General features: G+C 38.3%; 2 protein-coding genes across 3 annotated transcripts in view; one reads left to right on the top strand and one right to left on the bottom strand.

Annotated features, from left to right (window-relative positions):
• The window catches only part of LOC118268625 (transcription initiation factor TFIID subunit 13), a 136,768-nt gene extending 124,973 nt beyond the window's left edge, over positions 1-11,795 (bottom strand). The window contains exon 1 of the mRNA XM_050706627.1: positions 11,786-11,795. The gene's annotated coding sequence lies outside the window, so the exon portion shown is untranslated. The remainder of the gene's footprint in view (positions 1-11,785) is intronic.
• LOC118268287 (fasciclin-1) overlaps positions 1-21,095 on the top strand; it is a 78,294-nt gene that overhangs the window by 12,901 nt on the left and 44,298 nt on the right. The gene's annotated exons all lie outside the window — the stretch shown is intronic.

Genomic DNA, 21,095 nt, shown 5'->3' with positions numbered 1-21,095 from the left:
AAACTAATACCTAATTGATTCCTTACCTAAAACCCAATGGCCACAATAATTCATATCCAAATCTATATTTCCTTTACACCAATAAAAAGCAAACCAATTTTATATATTCTCCCGAACCCTAGCAGACCGCAGCACAGATTTGGAAAAAAACTAATAAAGCGTACAGTTAAATTTATCCAAACGTTATCACAAATGTGAGTAAACGACCGAAGGAATGAATCCAATAACGTTTGGTTCTCCTCAAGGCACATCGCACGTTCGTGAGGCGGGTGCAAGCTATAGTACTGCGTGAAAGATAGGCTCTTTTATATTCAGAACAGTGAGCCCACACGCCGAATTGCTTACAGTCCTACAGAATATCTGAACAGTCTCATTGTTCTTGTTTGGATATGGATCCACAGGTATACATTTTAAAAATTCACTTCTCTAGACAAGAATTTTGAACACGCCGCTGTTTCCACTAGCTCATATTAATTTAATAGTCCATTCGAGTGTTGCGTTTCCCAAATTCTCGCTGTTATGATTTTGGACACGTGAGCTTGTGTTACATTAATATACAATTATTTCGGTAATGTCCAGTGTTAAATAACTAATAACACTTTGATGAACGTTATTGATTTCGTCGACAATATTATGATTTTGGTAGATAGAAAATTATTCATGAACAATCAGAGGCTACAAAAACGAAATTCTGAAAAATAATTCGATTGTATGGTATTCAGAAGTGCGGTGTTAGTGTTTCGGAAAAAATAAATGGTCGTCGTAAAGGGAATGTTAACGAACTAATAGGTGGAAGGTGCGCTACCGTGAAGCGCACTCAAGTTTCTAAAATGTCTGTACGTATGAGGGCCTCGTTTGAACGTGACATGCTAAAGTCGGCGCAGTCTCCTCTATTGTCTACGGGGCATCCGTGGCGTTATCACGTTACCCCTCCTCCCTTTATATGCCTGCTTCCCTAAGAACTACGTTCTCGCAAAATGCTTGTTTATCGTACACCCATTTTTGTAAAAGAAAATGTTGCTCGCTTTTTAGACATGCTTTCCAATGGGAGTCGCGGGCTTTGTTATTTTCTTTTAATGTTTTTTCTTCTCGTTTTAAGTAAGAAAGGCAGTAGTATTTTTGCTAAACACAGCTCTAAATTACTGTTATTTATTACACCATTAGAGCCAATTGATTTGATTTTTTTGTTGTTGTAATGGGCCAAGTGGTTGTGATGTTGCACCGTATTATTGGATTGACAAATAGGACTGAGTGTGATTAGAATGAATGGGAAGTCCAGCGTGTTGTCTCGTACAAACTGATTTTAAAATGCTGGTACGGCCCATTTAATCCGTCATCGTTGTAAATTTATGAGCGTTGCTCGGTGCCCCTCCGTAATAAAAGTCGATGAGCCATGATCTGTATGCCAAAACTTCCACAATAGCGCTATAAGTTGGTTTTATTACGCCCGATGCGTCTTAATGCATCCGTGAGGGTTGTAAGCTTGTACTACAAAAATGTCCGATTAATTAAATGTCAAATGATTTATTGCATTCCATATTTTTAACAATGCAGATAACTTTTTTGTCAACGTGCCTTGTTTGGGATCAATAGGACATTCAATATATTCGAAAAACGAGCCTGAAATGTTTTGCGAGTTACCTTTTCCTATTTTATTTGTTTTACGTTTCTATTTCATTTTACTTGTTTGCTGTACGTTTTGCGTTACACGAACTCTTCTTTTTTCTAGAAAATCTTATAGTTAAATACTGTGATACCTCTTATATTTTTCCTAACTAGACAAGGATATACGACATATTTAATAATGAAAACTTTTAATTGAATATTTCATGTTTTGCAGTGAAGTTCAAAAAGAGATAGATCACAATATATTTACCTTGTTTATGATGATAAACAAAAACATAAGGAAGATATCAAATTGTGCAAATATAGGCGGAAGCTCTTCCCATTAGTTCTGCAGCTTCCTACCCTCGACAGATACACGAGATATACATTACTGCTCCCTTGGGGTAACCTGAAAGAAGTCATCATGTATCTATCGAAAAATAGTATAAGTTAAAAAAAACTACCTAGTTGTGTGAAAACAAGAATGCTTTAGATTCCTTTTAAAAATCTTACCCTGAACTCTTTGCATAGCAGTTTACTTTTAAGTGGTATTTAGTCGATCAAGACTTTTTTTTTGGATGTGTAGTCGTTCGTGCAACTGTCACGCGACAAGTCAGTACCCTTAGTATGAGTTTGCTTTACGGCGCTCTGATTGGTTGGTTTATTCGAGCCGGCCAATTACCGTGCGCGCTCTAGTTTTCATTCATACGACTATACAGTTTTCATTGGTACTTATTTTTAAAAAGTAAGTGATTTAAAAAAGTAGTACGCCTTTTGTATCAGGATGGAGTGTAGTAGTAGTGTAACATGCACATATTATAACTAGCTGATTTTAAATAATAAGCTATATGAAAATTCATAAATTAGAACTCATATTTTTAACAATTGTACAGCATGTTCGAAATATTTTATACCCTACTCAAAATCACACTGGTATGTGCCTATAGGGAGTCTCACATTCGATAGACGAAAACTAAATTAGATTTTAGATTCACGCGTGGAATTCTGAATAGGTTTCGTGTTATGGTGGATAGGATCTAGCATACGGTATGACGTATACGACTAGCGTACAGTGTATGAGAGTGCATTGTGATATAAGGAATATTTCATATGCCAGAAAGACTATTGTGACATGTTGTTATATAATTAACAATATCGCATTTTCTGTTAGATATTAGGCTTTAGTAACGGTTCTAAATGGTCTGACACTCCTCCTCACCTCACCCCACAAGTTGGGAGAAGACAATGGATTGGATTTTACCTCTTCACAAAAAAAAAACTGATTTTCTTTAAAAAAGCCTAGGCATGAAAATACTAACGTTATAATCTTATATTATTATAACGTATTAAAAAGAGGAAGCACTCTACCTACTACCTCACAAAAAACAATCGTGTTGGTTACATGTGTATGTATGTGTATAAAGAAATGGTAATGAGATCCATTGCACGTGACACCACTCTTTGTTACTTCAAAACATCAGACGTTTTGTTTAAAACGTTGTGGTGCCGTAAAAAAGCTCTATAAATCTCTCGGTTCGGTTTTTTTGTCCCTTTTCGGGAAGTTAGGTTCGAAGCAGGGACCTTTGTGGGACATTTTGTATTCAATTTAGTGAATTAAGCAGCTTCCTATTGTAGGATTAGCAATTAAAAAGTGTTTGGTGATAAATAAATGGAATGTTTGTTTTGTTTAAATGCAGTTGTTAACGTAAGCACTGAATTGTTTTGTATGGAGATGATTTTATATAATGTTTCTTTTTTTTAAACGTTGCCCCACACTAGGGTTTTCTCCTGTGTCGTAGATGCGTTTACCGTTTATAAATATACAAGTTCACATACATATCACATCCAGACTCGGAACAACAATTTGTTGGACACACAGAGAATTGCTTAAATCGAACCCGCTACACGTTGCGCGGCAGCCGGTTGCCCAGCCACCGCGCTAACCGAACAATCAGTCGTGGTTGAGTTAGTACTTTCAATAATATGAACTGATTTAAATAATCTACGATTCAATTGGATGGTTAAGCGTTTTAAAACCCGTGTTAGCACGGAATCTGGAATGATTTATGCCAATAATCTCGCCCCTATGAAATGGGACTAGTCATTATTGATTGCCATGTAGTTGTAGATATCTACTCTCCGTATTATTCTTTTAAACTTTCGATGAATACCTAGCAAGCGTGATGTTACTTTATACTAAGCTAAAATTTGTATGTTCGTTACTCCTTTACCTCAAAACAGCCGAAGGGATCGAAATAAAATTTGGAACTGGTTTAGATTATAGTCTGAAATAGTACAGACCAATTTTTATCTCAGGGGCTGAAGCCAGTTAATTATAGATATTGAAATAGCTTCATTCCACCTTTCTCATTCCTAATGCTTTTCTCTTTCTAGTGTTTTTCTTATGTATCTAACTTTATAATAAGCTAAACGTCTGTCGAAAACGAATCGATACTTATTCCATTTATCAGTTTAATCCCCTTCGACACCGGGGGTGAATTGCCGATGATTTAATTACAATGTTAACTTTGACAATGCAAGGTACCTCGTAACTTAATTAATAGGATCCTTTCCTCCTTGTTTAAAGTTTCTTTAATAAGCAAGCAATCCGGACTCCATGATTCTGATAGACGTAATTCGATTTTAACATTTATCTGTTTGAAGAGTTAAAATGTTTTTCTGCGCATTTTTTCCCAAACAATGTTTTGGATACCATCTCGCCTCTTGTTCGTAGTAGGCGTAAATAAAAAAATAATAGTACCCAATTTAATTACACGTCACTTTATAAGTACTTATTTGTAGGTAGGTACATAGGCAGCTTAGACAGCTTTATCCGGTAACTGTTTCACTAGAAACTCGACTAGTTTCAAGCCATGCTAGAAGCTCATATATATGAGCAGTATTACAACTAAATAATATAATAATTTATTGTGTATATCTCACGAAAGTTATAATAAAATTATACTTAACACCTTTCGAACCTTCATATATATATATATTACGATTTTTGTTTCTGAAAAAAAAACTTCAGTAGTAGCGCATTGATCAATCGAATCAACGAAGCAATTATTAGTAAGATACAGTGATGACTGTAATCTCTTCCTTGTCGAGTTCAACAGCGAATTACCCTTACGATAATACAAAAAGAAATGTCTCTACAAAACTTTGCTTAACAAGTGTTACAACCGACCTGACGACCAACTTCTTTTCAAGTTGTTAACTTCTCTTACAAGTAACTTCAAAGACAATTTTGGAACAAAACTTGCGATTAAAATTAATGAGGTCCTAAGAGTTCAGTGTTAGGACAAGAGCACATCAAACTAAACTAACTTGTGTAACCTGATCCTTTAATGTATGGAAACCATACGTAGAGTAAGACCAATTAAAGCTGGAAGGTAAAGCTTGATATGTCGTCTTCTGTATGTATTATTCTAAGTATGTACGTGATATGTATGTATTGTGTATTGGTCTGGAATGATAGTCCGTTTGTCATGTAAATCTGTCAGGTTGTCATGCTAGTTAGAAGTGAGGTCTTGTTAGGTAGCAAAGACATATTCTAGGTACCTATCTAGCTTAGATAGATTGTTGTTTCTTGTTTGAAATAGATTGGTAACTATTATAAACTGAAACAATACAGATAAACGATTGTAGTAAGTTAAATTAATTAATTCGTGAAACTATACGTATAGTTTTATTTAAACAAAGATTACTCGAATAGTTTCAAACCAATATAGGGGTTCATAATCATGAGCAGCATACACGTTATCTTTTTAAATGATTTTCGTTAATTGATTCTAGTAAGCTTAAAATGTAGTTCATGAAGTAATTTTACTTATACAAATCTTAATAATAACAGAAGAGAAATAAAATAATTCCCGTGTAAAAAACATTTTTTGTCGATGCCAAAAATATACATATTCGGGTCCAATTAAGGGCAAACTAAAGTTTAATAGCATACACAAATATCCAGTGTCACAGATGTGAGTATAATAAATCACGAATAATTCCAAAGTCCAAACTGAGATTACCATTATTACATTTAATGCCATTAAATGGTAACTATCCGCAAAATGCGTGCCAAAGAACACGACCTCTATGTAATCCGCCAACTTATTTGTCATAGCTAATGGTTTCAATGCTCTTTGTAATAATCTCTACGTTTTTTGCCCATGTTTGTGTACAAAAAATAATAATGTGTTGTGTAACATGGTTTAGTAAATCGCTTAGCTGAGAGTACGCATCTCGCTACAATGGATAGGACCCCATTGTGACGGGTAATTGAAAATGCGGGCATACTCGATCCTTTCTTTCTATTACGTGTATTGTATTATTTCGACACACGTCGTGATTTTTGGGTAGCGGCAATTTATGTGTACGTGTTAATTGTTATTCTCTTCAAAGCTATTTTTACCATCCACGATTTATTACATTTTAGCTGTGTGTCTTCACCAGCCTCGAGCGAGCGACGTCTAGTATAAATTCAGACTTTCGAGTAACTCTCTTGAGGCAACGCCTTTGAAGGGCCGTCACTGTCACTCAACCGACTAAACACACTTTAAACTTTGAGATACTCGTCTCGGCTAGCTAAACGTTAGCCATGGAATTAATAAACAAAACCGTTAAAGGTAGAATTAGAATGATTTAATTAAAACACAAAGGTGGGTTACTGGCTGCGATGGCGGTGTGTAAACTAGGTAAATTGAAGGAAGCACTTCAAGAGCCTGTTCCGGTTTCGAGCGAAATGCCGGCCAGCCACCGGTATGGCTTCCGCCCGCTGACCGCAGCATGTACCCGCTCCACTCGCTCATCGGACACTTTTGTAACACAACTCCGCTGAAACCCGAACATCAAATGTGGCAAATAATTCACCGGCGCCCGATACATGAGAAACTCCGTTCAAAACGCTCTCATTTATTTAAGCATTCCATGAAATTCTTGGTTACATACAGTCTACAGAGTGCTTTGTGGAGTCAAAGTTATTCACCTTCGCAAATCTCAAAGCGGCGGCGTGTCAAGAATATTTACTAAACGGTGTGCCCTCTACACATTTAATTATATCATTTTCTTTGTGAAAGGTATTCTGTTGTACAAAGCACAATATTACGCTCTCATTCATGTAAATGCAATGCCAACAGACTAACAGCGTAAATAAAGCGGTGAGCGTTAACAATTAGTTGGTTAGAGCGCCAGTCTACTGATAAACAATTTGTTGAATTTGTACGAGCGTGAACGTACTTAATCAACAGTTCTCTGTTTGTGTACGGTAATTAGTATCGATATTATATTATAGTGGCTGTCTGTATTTACCTTGCGGTTCTAACTAAACAGGATGCTCTATAATATTACTCAAAGGATCTTAATAAAAAAGTTACTCGTGTTTTAATGAGGAAATTGATCCAGCGTGCAGAACCGTTTTTGAGAATTTTAATTTAGGCGTAATAAGACACTAATGATTATATAACGCAGTCCTTTATCGTGGAGCAGGAAGCGAGCCCCGTGATGAAATAATAACAACAGCAGTCGCAAATTAAAACAATTTACATTTGAATAATTTACTTACTTTGAAAGTTTGGATCGAGCTACCGGTATACCTGTCGTAGTATAAATATTACAAGCTCAAAATGAATGATCGCAGTTTTCCAACTCCGGCGAGTCTGATTTATTCGGGTCCAGTTGTAAATAAATGGACGCGGTGCCATCAAGCCATCAATAAAATGTTCACAAACATATCACTCACAAAACTTAAGACAGTTCTGATAGATATAATGACAATGTTGGAAATTTATTTTTGAACGAGAAGAAGCATTTGTAAATTTATGAACAAATTTTGTTGAAAACAATCCAAAAGTGGTCGAACATTTTATACTTTATTTTCAGCGGCGGAAGATTTACGATCTTTTGCCGTAGAAAATAAAGTCTTGAAACGTTTGAAATTGAATGGATGGTGATTTTCGTCGGGTTTCAGAGTTGTCTGCATGAGGCTAACGAAGGTAAATAAGTACTTTGAATCCATCAGGAGCTGGGGGATGTAATGTGTACTCAACCGAGATTGTCATTTGGAAGAAAAAAATGTTAAAAAGGTTTTTTGAACCATTACGGTATTACTAAACCATTCTCATGTGCAGAGGCAGCTACTTGTATTTTATTGTACACAAGGCAGCTTATCAAAATCTTCAACAAAGCGTCGTATTGTCCTAGCTTCATATTGAATGCAAGCGAGCGCGCGGCGCCGCGCAGCCAGCGGCAAATCAAAAAGTACTGCACGCAGGAAATTCTCGGTCGGTGGTCTTATATCCATAGCACTTATAGACCCCAGTAATAATCGGATAGCCTGGATCAGATAGCCGCTTTAATATAATAAAAGAGCTTGCAGCCAAGGAGCTCGTTCTCGGAGAACGTTTTAAAAAATAATCTGCTCTAAACGCCCGCTTTACGTAATAGAATTAGTTATTGAAATTCTCTTAAAGTAATAACGGTAAATATTGTTCAGGTTCACTGTTCAGAGCAAACAAAGGAGATTACTTTCTGTAGGATCTAAGAAATGTTATGCAAATTCCGTGTTTTAATTTTATTTAATCTCAGTACTTTATATTTTTGCGCTAAATGAGGCCACCGTGACGGCAGGTAATTAAGAAAATTCCTGCTTTTTGTGGGTGCCAGTGGGCTGTTCCCGTCAGATGTCGACATTACTTTTGATATATAATTTTGTGGAGGACTTCTGACACTTTAATCTACTCTGTGATTGTTAAAACTACTCTCGGCTTTGAACTTGAGAATTACCTATTAATCATTTAAGTGCCCACGCAAAACTCTGTGGTCTTTAATAAATCAAACAGCTTCAATATGAATCCCTTTAGTTGGGAATTTTCTTGTTGAATATGATTTTTTAATCACGTTTGCGGTCCCTCGAATTTATTATACAAAAACAGCTTTAGATAAATTTTCTTTAAAGAAATTAAATTGAAATTTAAAATTTTATGTAAACATTTGCATAAAATTTGCTGGATAAAAGCGTGAACAGTTAGCTGTTGGAATAGCAGAGACAAATTTAATTGTGAAATGTTTTGAGTATGACGCGTTACGCGAGACAGAGAACCAGAGGGCGCTACGGTTGCGGGGTCAAATCAGCCGTTATTAAACATTGAACATTGAGAACATAAATAATAATAGTCGAGGGATATCTGATAAGATAACATGAAAACTAAATGGAGCTTTTAGTAGCAAACTGATCGTAAATTCAAATCCAATACACATGACTAAAAGGAGATTCAGAGAGCGTCGCGAATACTACACAGTCACGCTACGGCTATCAATATTCTATGCCTGTTATATTGTTTGTAAAGAGCTTTTATCTACCTATTTTTATCTCGTGTGTGAATTTCGGTAACACTGTAATGTTATCAATATTCATCGATAGTGTGTAGTGAGTTTCTTTCATTTATTTTTCTTTTTGAGACTTTTCTAGAAGAAAGCACTTAAGTATTCATGTTTCTTGTGATAGTTGACTTTCTAGTTAGATATGTTATTTGAACTGACATGAGTGAAATAGAAGTATTACTTAAAAAGTTTATTTCCGTAAAAGAATGACAAACATTCACAACCTCGTACAGTTTAATAAAACGGTATGATGATTTCACATAAACAAGGGCAAAGGAAATTAGGTACCAGGGTAACATAAGTTTGTAGGAGTTTAAGCCGCGGGATGGAGACACGAAATGTAGCGTCGTCAGTATGCGGGCGCTATTGTCCATACATCCTACTGATGGCTGTCGTTTCAACACTTGATACTCGTGCCCCTTTTGTCTAGTTTTCGAGACCTCTTATCACGTACCATATATCTGAAGTGGGGATTATATACAATTTACCAAATTGGCTACAATGTCATATACGAGTAGTATGTCGTTCTACTTTAATCTAATCGCGTTTCACATTTTAGAAACTTAAGCAAAATGAACGCTAAATGTTTATGGTTGACTTCAAAATCGATTTATAACTTAAAAAATATAAAAAAATAAAATTCTTCTAAGCAACAACGACAAAAACCCATACAAGAAGACAAGCAAGCAATGCAAGCGTTCGTCTAAACAGAATGCACACAAAAAACATAAATATTAACAAAAACAAACGACGCACTGCTATCGATGTCACCGGGATCAACATACTTATGTTTCATTCAATCCGGATGCAGGAGGCCGTTAGCTATCGGACAGACGTACATTTTTCATGCAGATTTAATCAGTAACTGGCTATTACCCCACATGACCGGGTATACAAATAAACCGCTTGTCCACACTGCACGCCGCGTACTAATTCGTCCATATGGCACATTAATTCCCAATTGACGGCGTATTGACAGAGATTACGTATAGCGTTAGAAAGCCCCGATTGGGCTTCTGTACTACAACTGCCAATTTAGATTAGATTTATTAATCGTATGCTTTAATGCTTTTAGTGTACATGCTCGGTCTGCGTGGTGTCGTGTTGCCGTTATTATTCATTGATCTATTGGGTTTAGTTGGTATTATTTTGTACCTAAGTGTCTGTGGAGTCCGTGCTGCATTAAACTATTAACCCTCTTTTGCTGAAAAAACATTTATGATTTATGTCCTACAAGAATTATTTTGCACGTTATAATTTTATCACTGTCAATAAAATATATTCCTTCTCTAAATTATTCCTTATATCGATTAGAACTCTCAATAGACTTAAAGCAATCATCACACTTTTGAACATTTTCATTATTTCAGCGAGAGCGTAAACACTTTATTTAAATCGCTGTTTATTCAAACGAACTGTTTAAGTCTACAGTAAGATTGATGAGTATTATTATACTATCAAAGATTCTCTTTAAACGAGGCTTTATTAGCATTAATAATAATAACAATAGCTTCACCCACTTCACGGTATCTAACCACTCCTAGATATTATGTGAGAGTATTTTTCATGTATTCAAAAGTCAGGATTTTCCTCTACTCATATTTACCGGTGGAAAACGTTACGCGGGGGTATACTAGAGTAGAAGGAATATTTTAGTATAAAATTCTGTTTCAGACCATTTTACGTAAGATTTTAGGATGCAGAACATTGTTATAGTTCTCTTGTTCTCATAATTTTATTTTGTTAAAATGTTTGGTTTATAAGGTTTGTGTTGTTGAACTTAGGAGTTGTTATTGATAAATAAGACTTTAATTATATGTAAGAGATCACTTTTTAGTGATAAGACCGCCCATTATACTATTAATTTCTGAATGTTTGTCCTTTATTATGAACAATAAAGAGTTCTCTAGTCTAATCTAACTAATCTAATTAACGCGTGGCAAAGTGTCAGGTACCTTCTAGTAGTTGGATCTCAAAAGCTGAAGATAGCTCAGTGTTGAAGAGGTCTCTGACCAACGAACAAAAGCCAGCTAATGAAAGCGATGATATAAACGTAACTCGTATTTTGAAATCTAATTTCATACATATTAATTTTACTTAGCACACATACAAAACTAATACAAATATGGAAAGCTTCTCGTCCTGTCTAGATTCCCAGATATTGCAGAGGAATAACATTTTAATAACTTCTCTTTATATGCAAAGTTACTTCATGATGTAATTATTATTTATACAAGGTGTATTAAAAAGGACTGAACGTTTCCACGATGTTTGTTTTGGAGTCCCACATTAATGGAATAAATAACGTACCTTTAGGGGAGGGATTAAGCAAATTTGTTCATGTCGATTTGTACCCAGGAATATTATTGTTTGTACAAAAAAGAGATTTTCAAATATTTGTTTATGTCTTTTCAGTTTTTAATATACTTTAATGCTAAATGAGAAAAGTTTCTTTGATAGTAAATATTTGTCTTGGTGATAGAGTAGTTGTAAATGTGGCTGTCAAAATTGAGTTTTAGTATTATAGACTAGCTTCTGCCCGCGACTTCATACACGTTGTTCGTATCCTATGTCCGTCTTCAGCTATCTCCCCACCAATTTTAGCCAAATCGATTTAGCCATTCCTGGGTTATAATTGGTAAAGCTAAAACGTTATTCTTTTATACATAGATACATTGGTTACATAGATAGATTGGTTCTAATAATGTATCGGATATGGTGTTCTTATGTTTTTAATTTTTTACTGGTTTTATTGCAGTTGTTCTTTAGTGTATTGTAGTTTTGAGTAGGAGGTAAGTAATGAAAATGTTCCAGTGTTATTTCTATACAATTTATCTTTAATGCGAAATCTCTAGTTTTGAAAGGACAGGGACAGGATTAATAGTTTGACTGTCACTTGGAAAAGTGCTGTACCAAATCCTTTTGACAATTTTTGTGCTTGAAAAGTTTATATGAAATATTTAGGAAATGTTAGGTGATCACGAACACACAATAATGATTTTTGTAAAGGTTTTATTGTAATCATGCAGAGTTCCAACTTTTTGAAAATTAAGTAATTATACATATCAAGTCTTTCTCAACAAAATTAATTTATTTTAAATAAATTAGATTAATTTTGTTGATACTTACATTCGATATGTTAAACGTAAGATCATTAAATTTAAAATAATATAATATTTATTTTCTTAAAAACGTTGCCCCACACCAGGATTTATTCCTGTGTGCGTGCGTTAACAAAGATAAAGGTTCACATACACATGACAACCAGACCCGAAATAACAATTCGTGGATCATACAAAGCGTTGCTCCGTGCGGAAATCAAACCCGCTAAACGCAGCAGCGGGGTAACTGTGTATGTTCTTTTATATGTAAAATGGTTAAACTGTAAACACTATCTACCTGGAAAGAGAACCTACGGAACTTTAAAATAAATTGTCACTTTGTTTCAAAACAAAATTTATCTGAATTAACTTTAAGACTTGTCCGCACCTCGTGCCCGACCGTGGACCGAAGAAAAAGCTTGACAAATTGAAACAGAACTTTATTGTCATATAAATAGAATTACATTTTAAAACTTCAGCAAGTTGTTTCTTCTTACAACAATTACATTAATATTTTGTCCAAGAGAAATGATACTAGAGTCAGTTTTTATAACTTAGTGTCTTTATTTAGTGTCCTTCGTTGAAACAAGTAGTACACCAAGAGTTAGTATTCCTGTTGTAATTCTTTAAGTTCGATAAACTACGAATAATCGAATATATTCCGTAATCTGAAAAAATCAAGTCTAGGCTAATTTATCAATCAGAATGTCTGTTTGTAATATTGAAGTAACCACTTATAGATGTATATTAATTATGTATAGGTACGATACATACACCCAAAACAATGTTTTTCAAAAATTTTGTTTGTCTGTCTGTATGTTCTCGCTAATCTCTAAAATGGCTGGACCAATTTTGAGGGGAATTTAATTGGCAGTAAGCTGATGTACTAAGTAATAACTTAGGCTACTTTTATTTGTTACAAATTCCATAATCCACGCGAGCGAAACCGCAGGCATCAGTTAGGACGAATAATATACCATTTTTACATTTCTGATCAAGAAATAGATGTGAGACTTTGGCCGCTTGAACTTTGATAAAATTGTTAGTAATCCCTTTTATGTAAAGAAAGTTTATAAAGGACTCTAAGGAACTGTTGATCGTAATGATAAAACTATTGTCTAATACGATGTTATCTCAGGACCAAACGTTAATATTTTATTCGTTCTACAAACCACAATTAATAGGTACTTCATGTAAAAATGTAAAACACAGACCTCTAAGATTATAAGTTGACCCACTTTATTCAAAACGATTGAGACATTCTAGCTTTGCTTGAATGAACGAATCTAAGAACTCGATTTTCTATGTAAAATAAAATTGTTCCAAGCGAACGATTGAATCAGTTTTAAAAACCGAATAAAAAATGGAATCACACCATTTATTCCTGTTCTAACTTTAAATATAGAGCCGAACAAGAGTGTAAAACACATTATTATAAGCCGGAATTCGACCACTGAACAAAGAAAGACCACCCTAAGAGATTTGGCAAATCTTTAGCACAATGCCAACGAGCTTAAGCAATATTTATTAAATTCTCGTAGCATCATAAATTCTTAAAACAAAACCCTCCTTACATCAGCTGTGGGATTCGGTTGCCAAATCGGATAGGGGGTCACAGGGGTTTAGTGACCCCTTGTTGACATGTAGCAGAGCTGCAGATGTTTATAGTGGCAATGCCATCTTCGGTCGGCGCCAGGGAGACTGTGATGGTCCCAGCCGTCGCGACAAGCCGGCGCCAACCACCGCTTTAGGATATTAACAGGACCTTTATTTCTAGTACCGACAGTCAATCTACGTTCACATAACTCTAGTTTGCAAATAAAATGCTGTGACGTGTTCTGTTAACTGCATATAAATTGACACTTTATACGACAGCGTTTGATAGGCTCGGGATAGGTATTGGAAAAACAATTTACTAAAAAATTCTCTGTTAGCTTTTTTACGTCGACTAAAATAGTAAAAAAAATCAAATTAAGTTTATGCTTAGGTGAAATGAAGGTTTTTAAGAGTAGGTATTTCTAACTATAGAACATGCGATTGGAAAAATGGATACATTCTTTCAAAAGAGCATGTAAGTTCTTAAATACACTTTTAGGTTCAAAAGTTAAGGTTAAAAATGCATTACGCATAATTTTATTACCTACGTTAAAAACTGCAATATGAAAAGCGTTAAATATAATTAAAACACGTTTCCCGTGAAAGTTTGAAGCAAACGTTCTAAGAAGTTGGGGCCGTTTGAAAATCCGCGCGGCAGTGCCAACCGCCGTGGTTTAGTTAAGAACTTTGGTTTATATCATGTGTGAGTTTCTGAGAAACACTCGTTAGTGGGGATAAATGCACAATAGAACGTTCAAGAAAATCAGGTGTGCAGAGACTGAGGCTTATTATACAGCTGGTACTATGGAATTATCGTATTATTTATGGAGATAAATTATGTCTTATAGTAGACTTAACTAGACTTTCTCCTATTAGGTTTTAGTAATGGTATTTAGTAATAGTGAGTGTGATACCGGGATAATTCCTAATTCAGTAGTATCTCAAATCTCAGATCTGAAATCCATCGACTGTTTCATTACTCGCCAATCTTGTAGTTGTTACTTACGTTTCACTTACTAGATAATGGAAACCGTTAATTTAATTTCTCGATTCATTACCTAGGCGTGACAAATTGGGACTTGGGACCTTTACGTCTAGTACCTACTTAGTGCTAATCTTTAGGATTAATGGTAATGTCAAACCCATTTACATTACATAGCTTATCTTGTACAATTATAATCAATTGCTATCATAACGCCACCCCCAATGGGATGGCCTGTAATTATTATCTTCAAACACAAAGTATTCGTAACGAAATTAGGGGTATCCGTAATTTATTCTGATTCCTTTGATTGTAAAGTTTTGGGTCATAATTTGTGAAGAGTTTGCTGGATTTTGTCGCAACCCCACTTGATGAGATTTAAGGGGATATTGATTCGGTATATGGAGTATGTTTTCGATGTTTTGTAAAAATTCTGGGAATAGTGATATCATAAACATGGTTTATGTTACCTCCCTATGAATATTGTACGGTATAATAGGGTATATTTTATTCTATTCCGCTTTGTTGTGGTTATTTTGCGAAGTTTATTATGAAGTGAACATAAAAATTCTTGTAAATTATTGTATTTTTCTATTGTGATTTTTTTTCTTCTTGTTTATGAAGTTAAAACCAAAGTTTCTTCTCTATTATGTTATTGCTTATGTTCTCAAAAGATTTTTTTGTTAGTCAAGTGAAAAGTTCACGTCAATTTTGTGTTTATTTCCTTCAAAGCATTTAACTTTAACACATGTGTATGTATGGAGTTATATTATTTAGTAATATTCTCACTTAACTATTAGAGTAGGAAATTTTCTGGAGAGGAAATTCGCCTGGATTGATATCCAGTTTGACGATCACGCAACGATCTCGCCGACCGAGCCGGAAATTAAGCGAGTTACGATAGCGAGTAGTTTTGTGGCGTTTGCAAATATTAGGGAACTACTTTGTAGACTTTAGAGTTCATAGTAAAATGGATCTTATTGCAATTCTATTATTATCTTCTTTGAGATACATTTAATTTGTTTGTCACAACCTATAATGTATTTTAAATAAGACTGTAAATAGAACAGAGCCATTTTCTTAAAATAAGTAAGCAAAGCACTGCTGTAAAATTATTCAAGAATATAATTAATTATTCCACGTTTATAATAAGTAACAACTACCATTAAAGAGGCCGAATAAAGCGACATAATCTATCTATAGGTAGTCGCTATTTTCAGCTCGTCAAACAAAAGTTGAGAGCATTTAGGAATTGTGCTGACTCCGGACTTCAGAGAGAGTGAGCTTATCATAAAAATAAGTGACTTTTTATGGACGATTTCAATCCATTTTACGTCGCTTTTGATATCTATCTATGAACATGTTCAAATCGTAAAACATCCCGTATAATACAGGACTTGCTGGCTTTGGTACATTTTATAGGATTGAAAATCCTCGTTCTATCCTCGTATTGGTCACTATTGGAACTTATATTACAAGGAATGAAAACCACATACATTATGTAAGAATCTATTGTTCGTGGTGTACATATTTCTTATTAAACTAACCCCTTTTAAATTATTATTGTTATTAAATGAAAACTGGACAGTTGGCTCGGTGGCTGGAAAAGCGGCTGTCGCGTAACGTATAGCGGGTTCGATTCCTGCATGGAGCAATTCTTAGTGTGATTTACAATTATTGTTTCGGGTATAGGTGTCATGTGTATAAAGTGGTATAAGAAAAACCTAGTGTGGGGCAACGTTTAAAAAAACTGTTGCCTAAGTATGTATGTCTGTAATGATTTTCTACACGCAAATAAATGAAAAAAGCTAGTGTTACGCCTACCGTCATAGAAAACCTTTTGTCGTCCCGAAAATTGAATCCAATAGATCGTGCTCAGACTACTAGACCAAGGATAGAAACACGAAACACGTTGTAACGCAAATAAAGCCCACAAAATACAAAACAAATGCCTGAACACACGAGCTGAAAAACAGCATGTTTCCAAATAAACATCGACATGACTGATTTGACGTCTAACCCATTTTGACACAACACTTAACCCTTTCGCCTCGAAATTTATTGGCACTAACGTATAATAAAATAGAACTATAGCCCCATAGGCTCGGCTGCCATTTTCTCGAATGATTTGAGGAGATTCGTTCTAGGGAGCCTCTTTTATGGGCTGATTCAGCGTAACTTGAACGATTGGCACGTACACCTAACAGTTCTAATAGCCATATCGAAGACTTTATGTCCGATAGTTACAACATTTTCCATAGAAATTAGGGTAAAATTCCAACATTAAGGTTTTGTTTGTGTATTTTTAGAGAAACAGCAATAAATGGAAAAAAGGGTGGTTTGTGTGCCAAACGTCAATACCACCTGCAGTGGGTAAGACAAATGAGTTGCCGCCGACGGACAGATAGCGTGGAAACTGTTTACTAAACCATCGCAAACTTCGGGCGGTGATGGACAATGACGTCACTGGGGTAAACTACTACCAGAGACGTACATACGTTTGAGTTTCGATGAATAAATTGTGGGGAATAGGATTTCTTTTAAAAATTACTACAGGATTTAAGTTAGAGTAATGTAAAGAAAGTACTTTAACTTTTAGCTTATTGAAAATATATATTCTGTCATTCTTGAAAGTTTAACAGTCGTACTCAGTAACTTAATGATTACTTAACCAATCCTTAGTAATGATTTTGTTCCGAAAACAATTGCTAAGGACTGGGTTAACCATTGAATGACTCCTAGTACGGTGGTAAATACTTAGGTTATAATATTGTTATATTTCACAGCATTTTAATTCAGAATCTCATTATAATCTAAATCTTTACAGAGTAGATGATTTTCGAATAAAATTCGCTTTTTCTGTCTTTCTTTCAAAGAAATATTTGCGAACTTTCTCTTTTGTAATCGGTTGTGAACTGCTTTGAATCAAAATACCAGTATTTTACCTACATTAAGTATAGGTAGGTAAAAACCAATAAAAGACAACGAAAGAATTGTAAAAAATGTACCGTTCGACTTTCTTACCCGTCTGTATTTTGACAAAGAACGATACATTGGTTAGTTTATTTAGCTTGTATTTTTTATACAGATTGTGCCAATAGTTGTATAATGTACATCTGGTAATATAAAGGTACTCCGCAGTGATTTATTTTATGAGTTCGCGACAGGTGAGACGCTTGGTACACGGTCCCCTTCTTGTGTACATATTATAAGATTAGGGGTCCCTGGTCTAGTGATATTTTTTTTGTGAAACCACCGAGGTTTAGCTGCAGAATCACTTTCTGTTACATATGTGATGTATAAGCTTTTAATCTAAACTGAAGGTGTGGTATTTATATCTTTGGGTTTCATTGAGTATATCTGATCCAGTTGAATAAGCGAAAGTGTCGAATAGGTTTTTTGAGATTTCGTAGATCGGGGTCAAAGTAAATGAATAATCTGTTATTAATGAACTATATAACAATTTCACGTATTTTTCATAGAAAACGTGTCAAAATCAGTGCCAGTTAAGCAGAACTCAATTATAACAACTTAATTAGTCATTATAAAATAGGTTCAGAACAATATCGAGTTACAGTATAGATTATTATATTATTTTGTATTTTTTTCTTAATATTTCAAACTTTCCCTTAAAACTGTGTACAAGTGCTAGAAAATGCTTTTATATGCACGAGTGCCTCGATAGTCAAGTAGTAGCAAGCACCGCTTTTTTTTTTTTTTTTTTTTTTTTTTGAGGGGGAAAATCATCCAATGACTTCTCCCGCCTTGGGTGAGGCGGGAGGGAGTGTCAGACTCTTACTGACTAAAAACCACCCCGTTCCTTCTCCTGCTTTGAGCCGGAGCCCCGGTAACCTTTTACGTTGTCCGCAGCTCCGGATCAGGCATCAGCTCTACTGGGCCCCATCTGTGGTGGTCTGGCTCTTTGAGGCGCGCGCGGAACGCGACGCGCCGTACGCACGGGTCTGGTTCTGGTCGGGCGGCGAGCTACCCTTGCTCGCCGTCCGCAGACCCGCACTTACGGTGGCCGGAGATCGTCACGCGATCCCCGACGCCCGGAGTGTCTTCTGCGGCGGCTGGGGCGTGAGGAGGATCGTTCCCTCACGCGCTCCGCCTCCTCCTTAGCTAGCATGACTGCTTCGCAGAAGGAGGAGACGGCGTCCCATTCCCTCTCGCTCCGCACCATGGCCTGAACCAAAGCCGGACGCGAGAGGTCACCGTCGCCGATCACATCCCTAAGGACACGGCGGTGCTCAGCCCATGCAGGGCACACCGCTACTGTATGCTCCACCGTGTCCTCCGGGTGATCCACGCAATGCCGACACCCGGGCGTTTCCTCCCGCCGAATCCGAAACAGGAACCTACCGAAACTTCCGTGTCCGGTAAGCACCTGCGTCAGGCGGTAGGTGAGGACGCCGTGACGCCTCTCTAGCCACTCCTCAAAGAGGGGACTTACCGCTGCTATAACAGCGAGCCCAGCCCTCGGTTGCGATAGTCGTTGCTTCCATTCCGCCATGAGATCGCGCCGGAGCTCATCCCGCCACGCACTAATCTGGCGCGGCAGTGGACTTTCGCCCCGGCGATGTGCCTCCGCACGTAAGCTATATACGTGCGCGAGCACTTTCGCCTCCAGATCCCACGGCGGTGATCCCGCAAGGAGGTTAGCCGCCTCCCCGGAGATCGTGCGGTATCCACGGATCATCCGAATGGCCATGACCCTCTGGGATGAAACCAGCGCACGAGCTGGTCGTCGCCGTAGATTTGGCGCCCACACCGGGGCCCCATAGAGGGCCATGGACCGCACAATCCCCGCGTACAACCTCCGGCAGGAGGCGTTTGGTCCCCCAAGGTTGGGTAGGAGCCGCTTTAGGGCAGCCCCCGTCCGTTCCAACTTGGGAGCCAAACGTCGGAAATGTTCCTCGAATTTCCACCGACTGTCGAGGACGAGTCCCAGGTACTTCATCGTCACCTCGACGCCGATGGAAACCCCTCCTGCCATGATCTGGAACCCACCCGGAGGTGGCGCATTCCCGCGGCCATAAAAGCACATGGCCTCGGACTTATGAAGCGCCACCTCGAGTCCCAGCTGCCGGATCCTTTCAACGACTATCGCAACCGCTCTCATCATCAGGTCGGCCGCCGCCTGGTGCGACCTCCCGTGTGCTAGTACCAGCGTATCGTCAGCGTAGCAAACCACGCTGACGCCGCTCGGGAGGTCGGTGCGCAGCACCCAGTCGTAGCCTATGTTCCACAGGAGCGGTCCCAGGACCGATCCCTGTGGAACACCGCGCGACATCTCTCGCCGGTTCCACTCACCTCGGTGACCGGGGTAGATGACGGATCTGTCCGTCAGATAAGCCTCGACTATACGACGGAGATAGGTAGGCACCCGATGATATCGTAGTGCCTCCAAAATGCAGCTCCAGGGCAGAGAGTTAAAGGCGTTGGCGATGTCCAAAGACACCGCCACGACGACTCTACCCCTGGACACTGCAGACCCCGTCGTAAGGTCCCTCACGCGCATGATGGCGTCCACCGTGGAGCGCCCTCTGCGGAAGCCGAACTGGCCGTCCGCGAGGTCCGGCCCTGTTCCCGTCAGGTGCGCGACGAGGCGGTTTGAAATTATTCTTTCAAATAGTTTTCCCACCTCGTCGAGTAGCACGATGGGCCGGTACGCGGACGGAGAGTCCGCAGGGCGCCCTGGCTTCTTCACGAGGACCAGTTTACCCGCCTTCCATGATAGCGGGAACTGGCCCCTCTCCAAACATGCGCTGAAAAGACCAATTAGTCGAGGCCTGAGAGTCTCCGAAGCCAGGACCCACGCCTTGCCAGGCAATCCGTCGGGTCCCGGGGCGGTGTTCTTGGCGCCCATCCGGCGCACCGCCACTCTCAGCTCTGCCTCGGTCACTTCTGGTGGTGTGTCGTCGTCGCTGTGGCCCGCATCGGGCACCGCAGGGGGCGGAGTCATGCACGGAGGGATGTAGCCCCTCTGTGATTGGGGGAACAAGGTGGTGACCACCTCCTCTACAACCTCTGGCCGGAGACTCTGTGTCAGCGGGGGAGCCTGTGTGCGGAGCTTGTCACGCACCATTAGGTAGGGGCGTCCCCACGGGTCTCTGTCCAGAGTCTCCAGCATCTCCTGGCGGGCCTGGTTTTTGGCCCGCCGGATTTCCGTTTTTAGGGCGTCTTTCGCCGCCTTGTACCCCTCATATAACTCCGCCTCTCTAGCTTCCGCGTCCGGTGGACGGATACGAAGCCTGCGGTGCCTAGTGTACTGGCGTCGCGCAGCAACACACGCACTGCGCAGAGCAGCCAGCTCTTGCGACCACCAGTACATCTGGCGCTTCCGCTGTCCTGGATGGACCCGGGGCATCGCCACGTCACAAATCCTGTACATGGCGTCCTGGAGCCACCGTGCCTCCTCGTTAATGTCGGCA

This window comes from Spodoptera frugiperda, chromosome 29, assembly GCF_023101765.2.
Source record: "Spodoptera frugiperda isolate SF20-4 chromosome 29, AGI-APGP_CSIRO_Sfru_2.0, whole genome shotgun sequence".
Lineage (NCBI taxonomy): Eukaryota > Metazoa > Arthropoda > Insecta > Lepidoptera > Noctuidae > Spodoptera > Spodoptera frugiperda.
The sequence above is the reverse complement of the archived record's forward strand: the minus strand, read 5'-3'. Positions and strand labels throughout refer to the sequence as shown.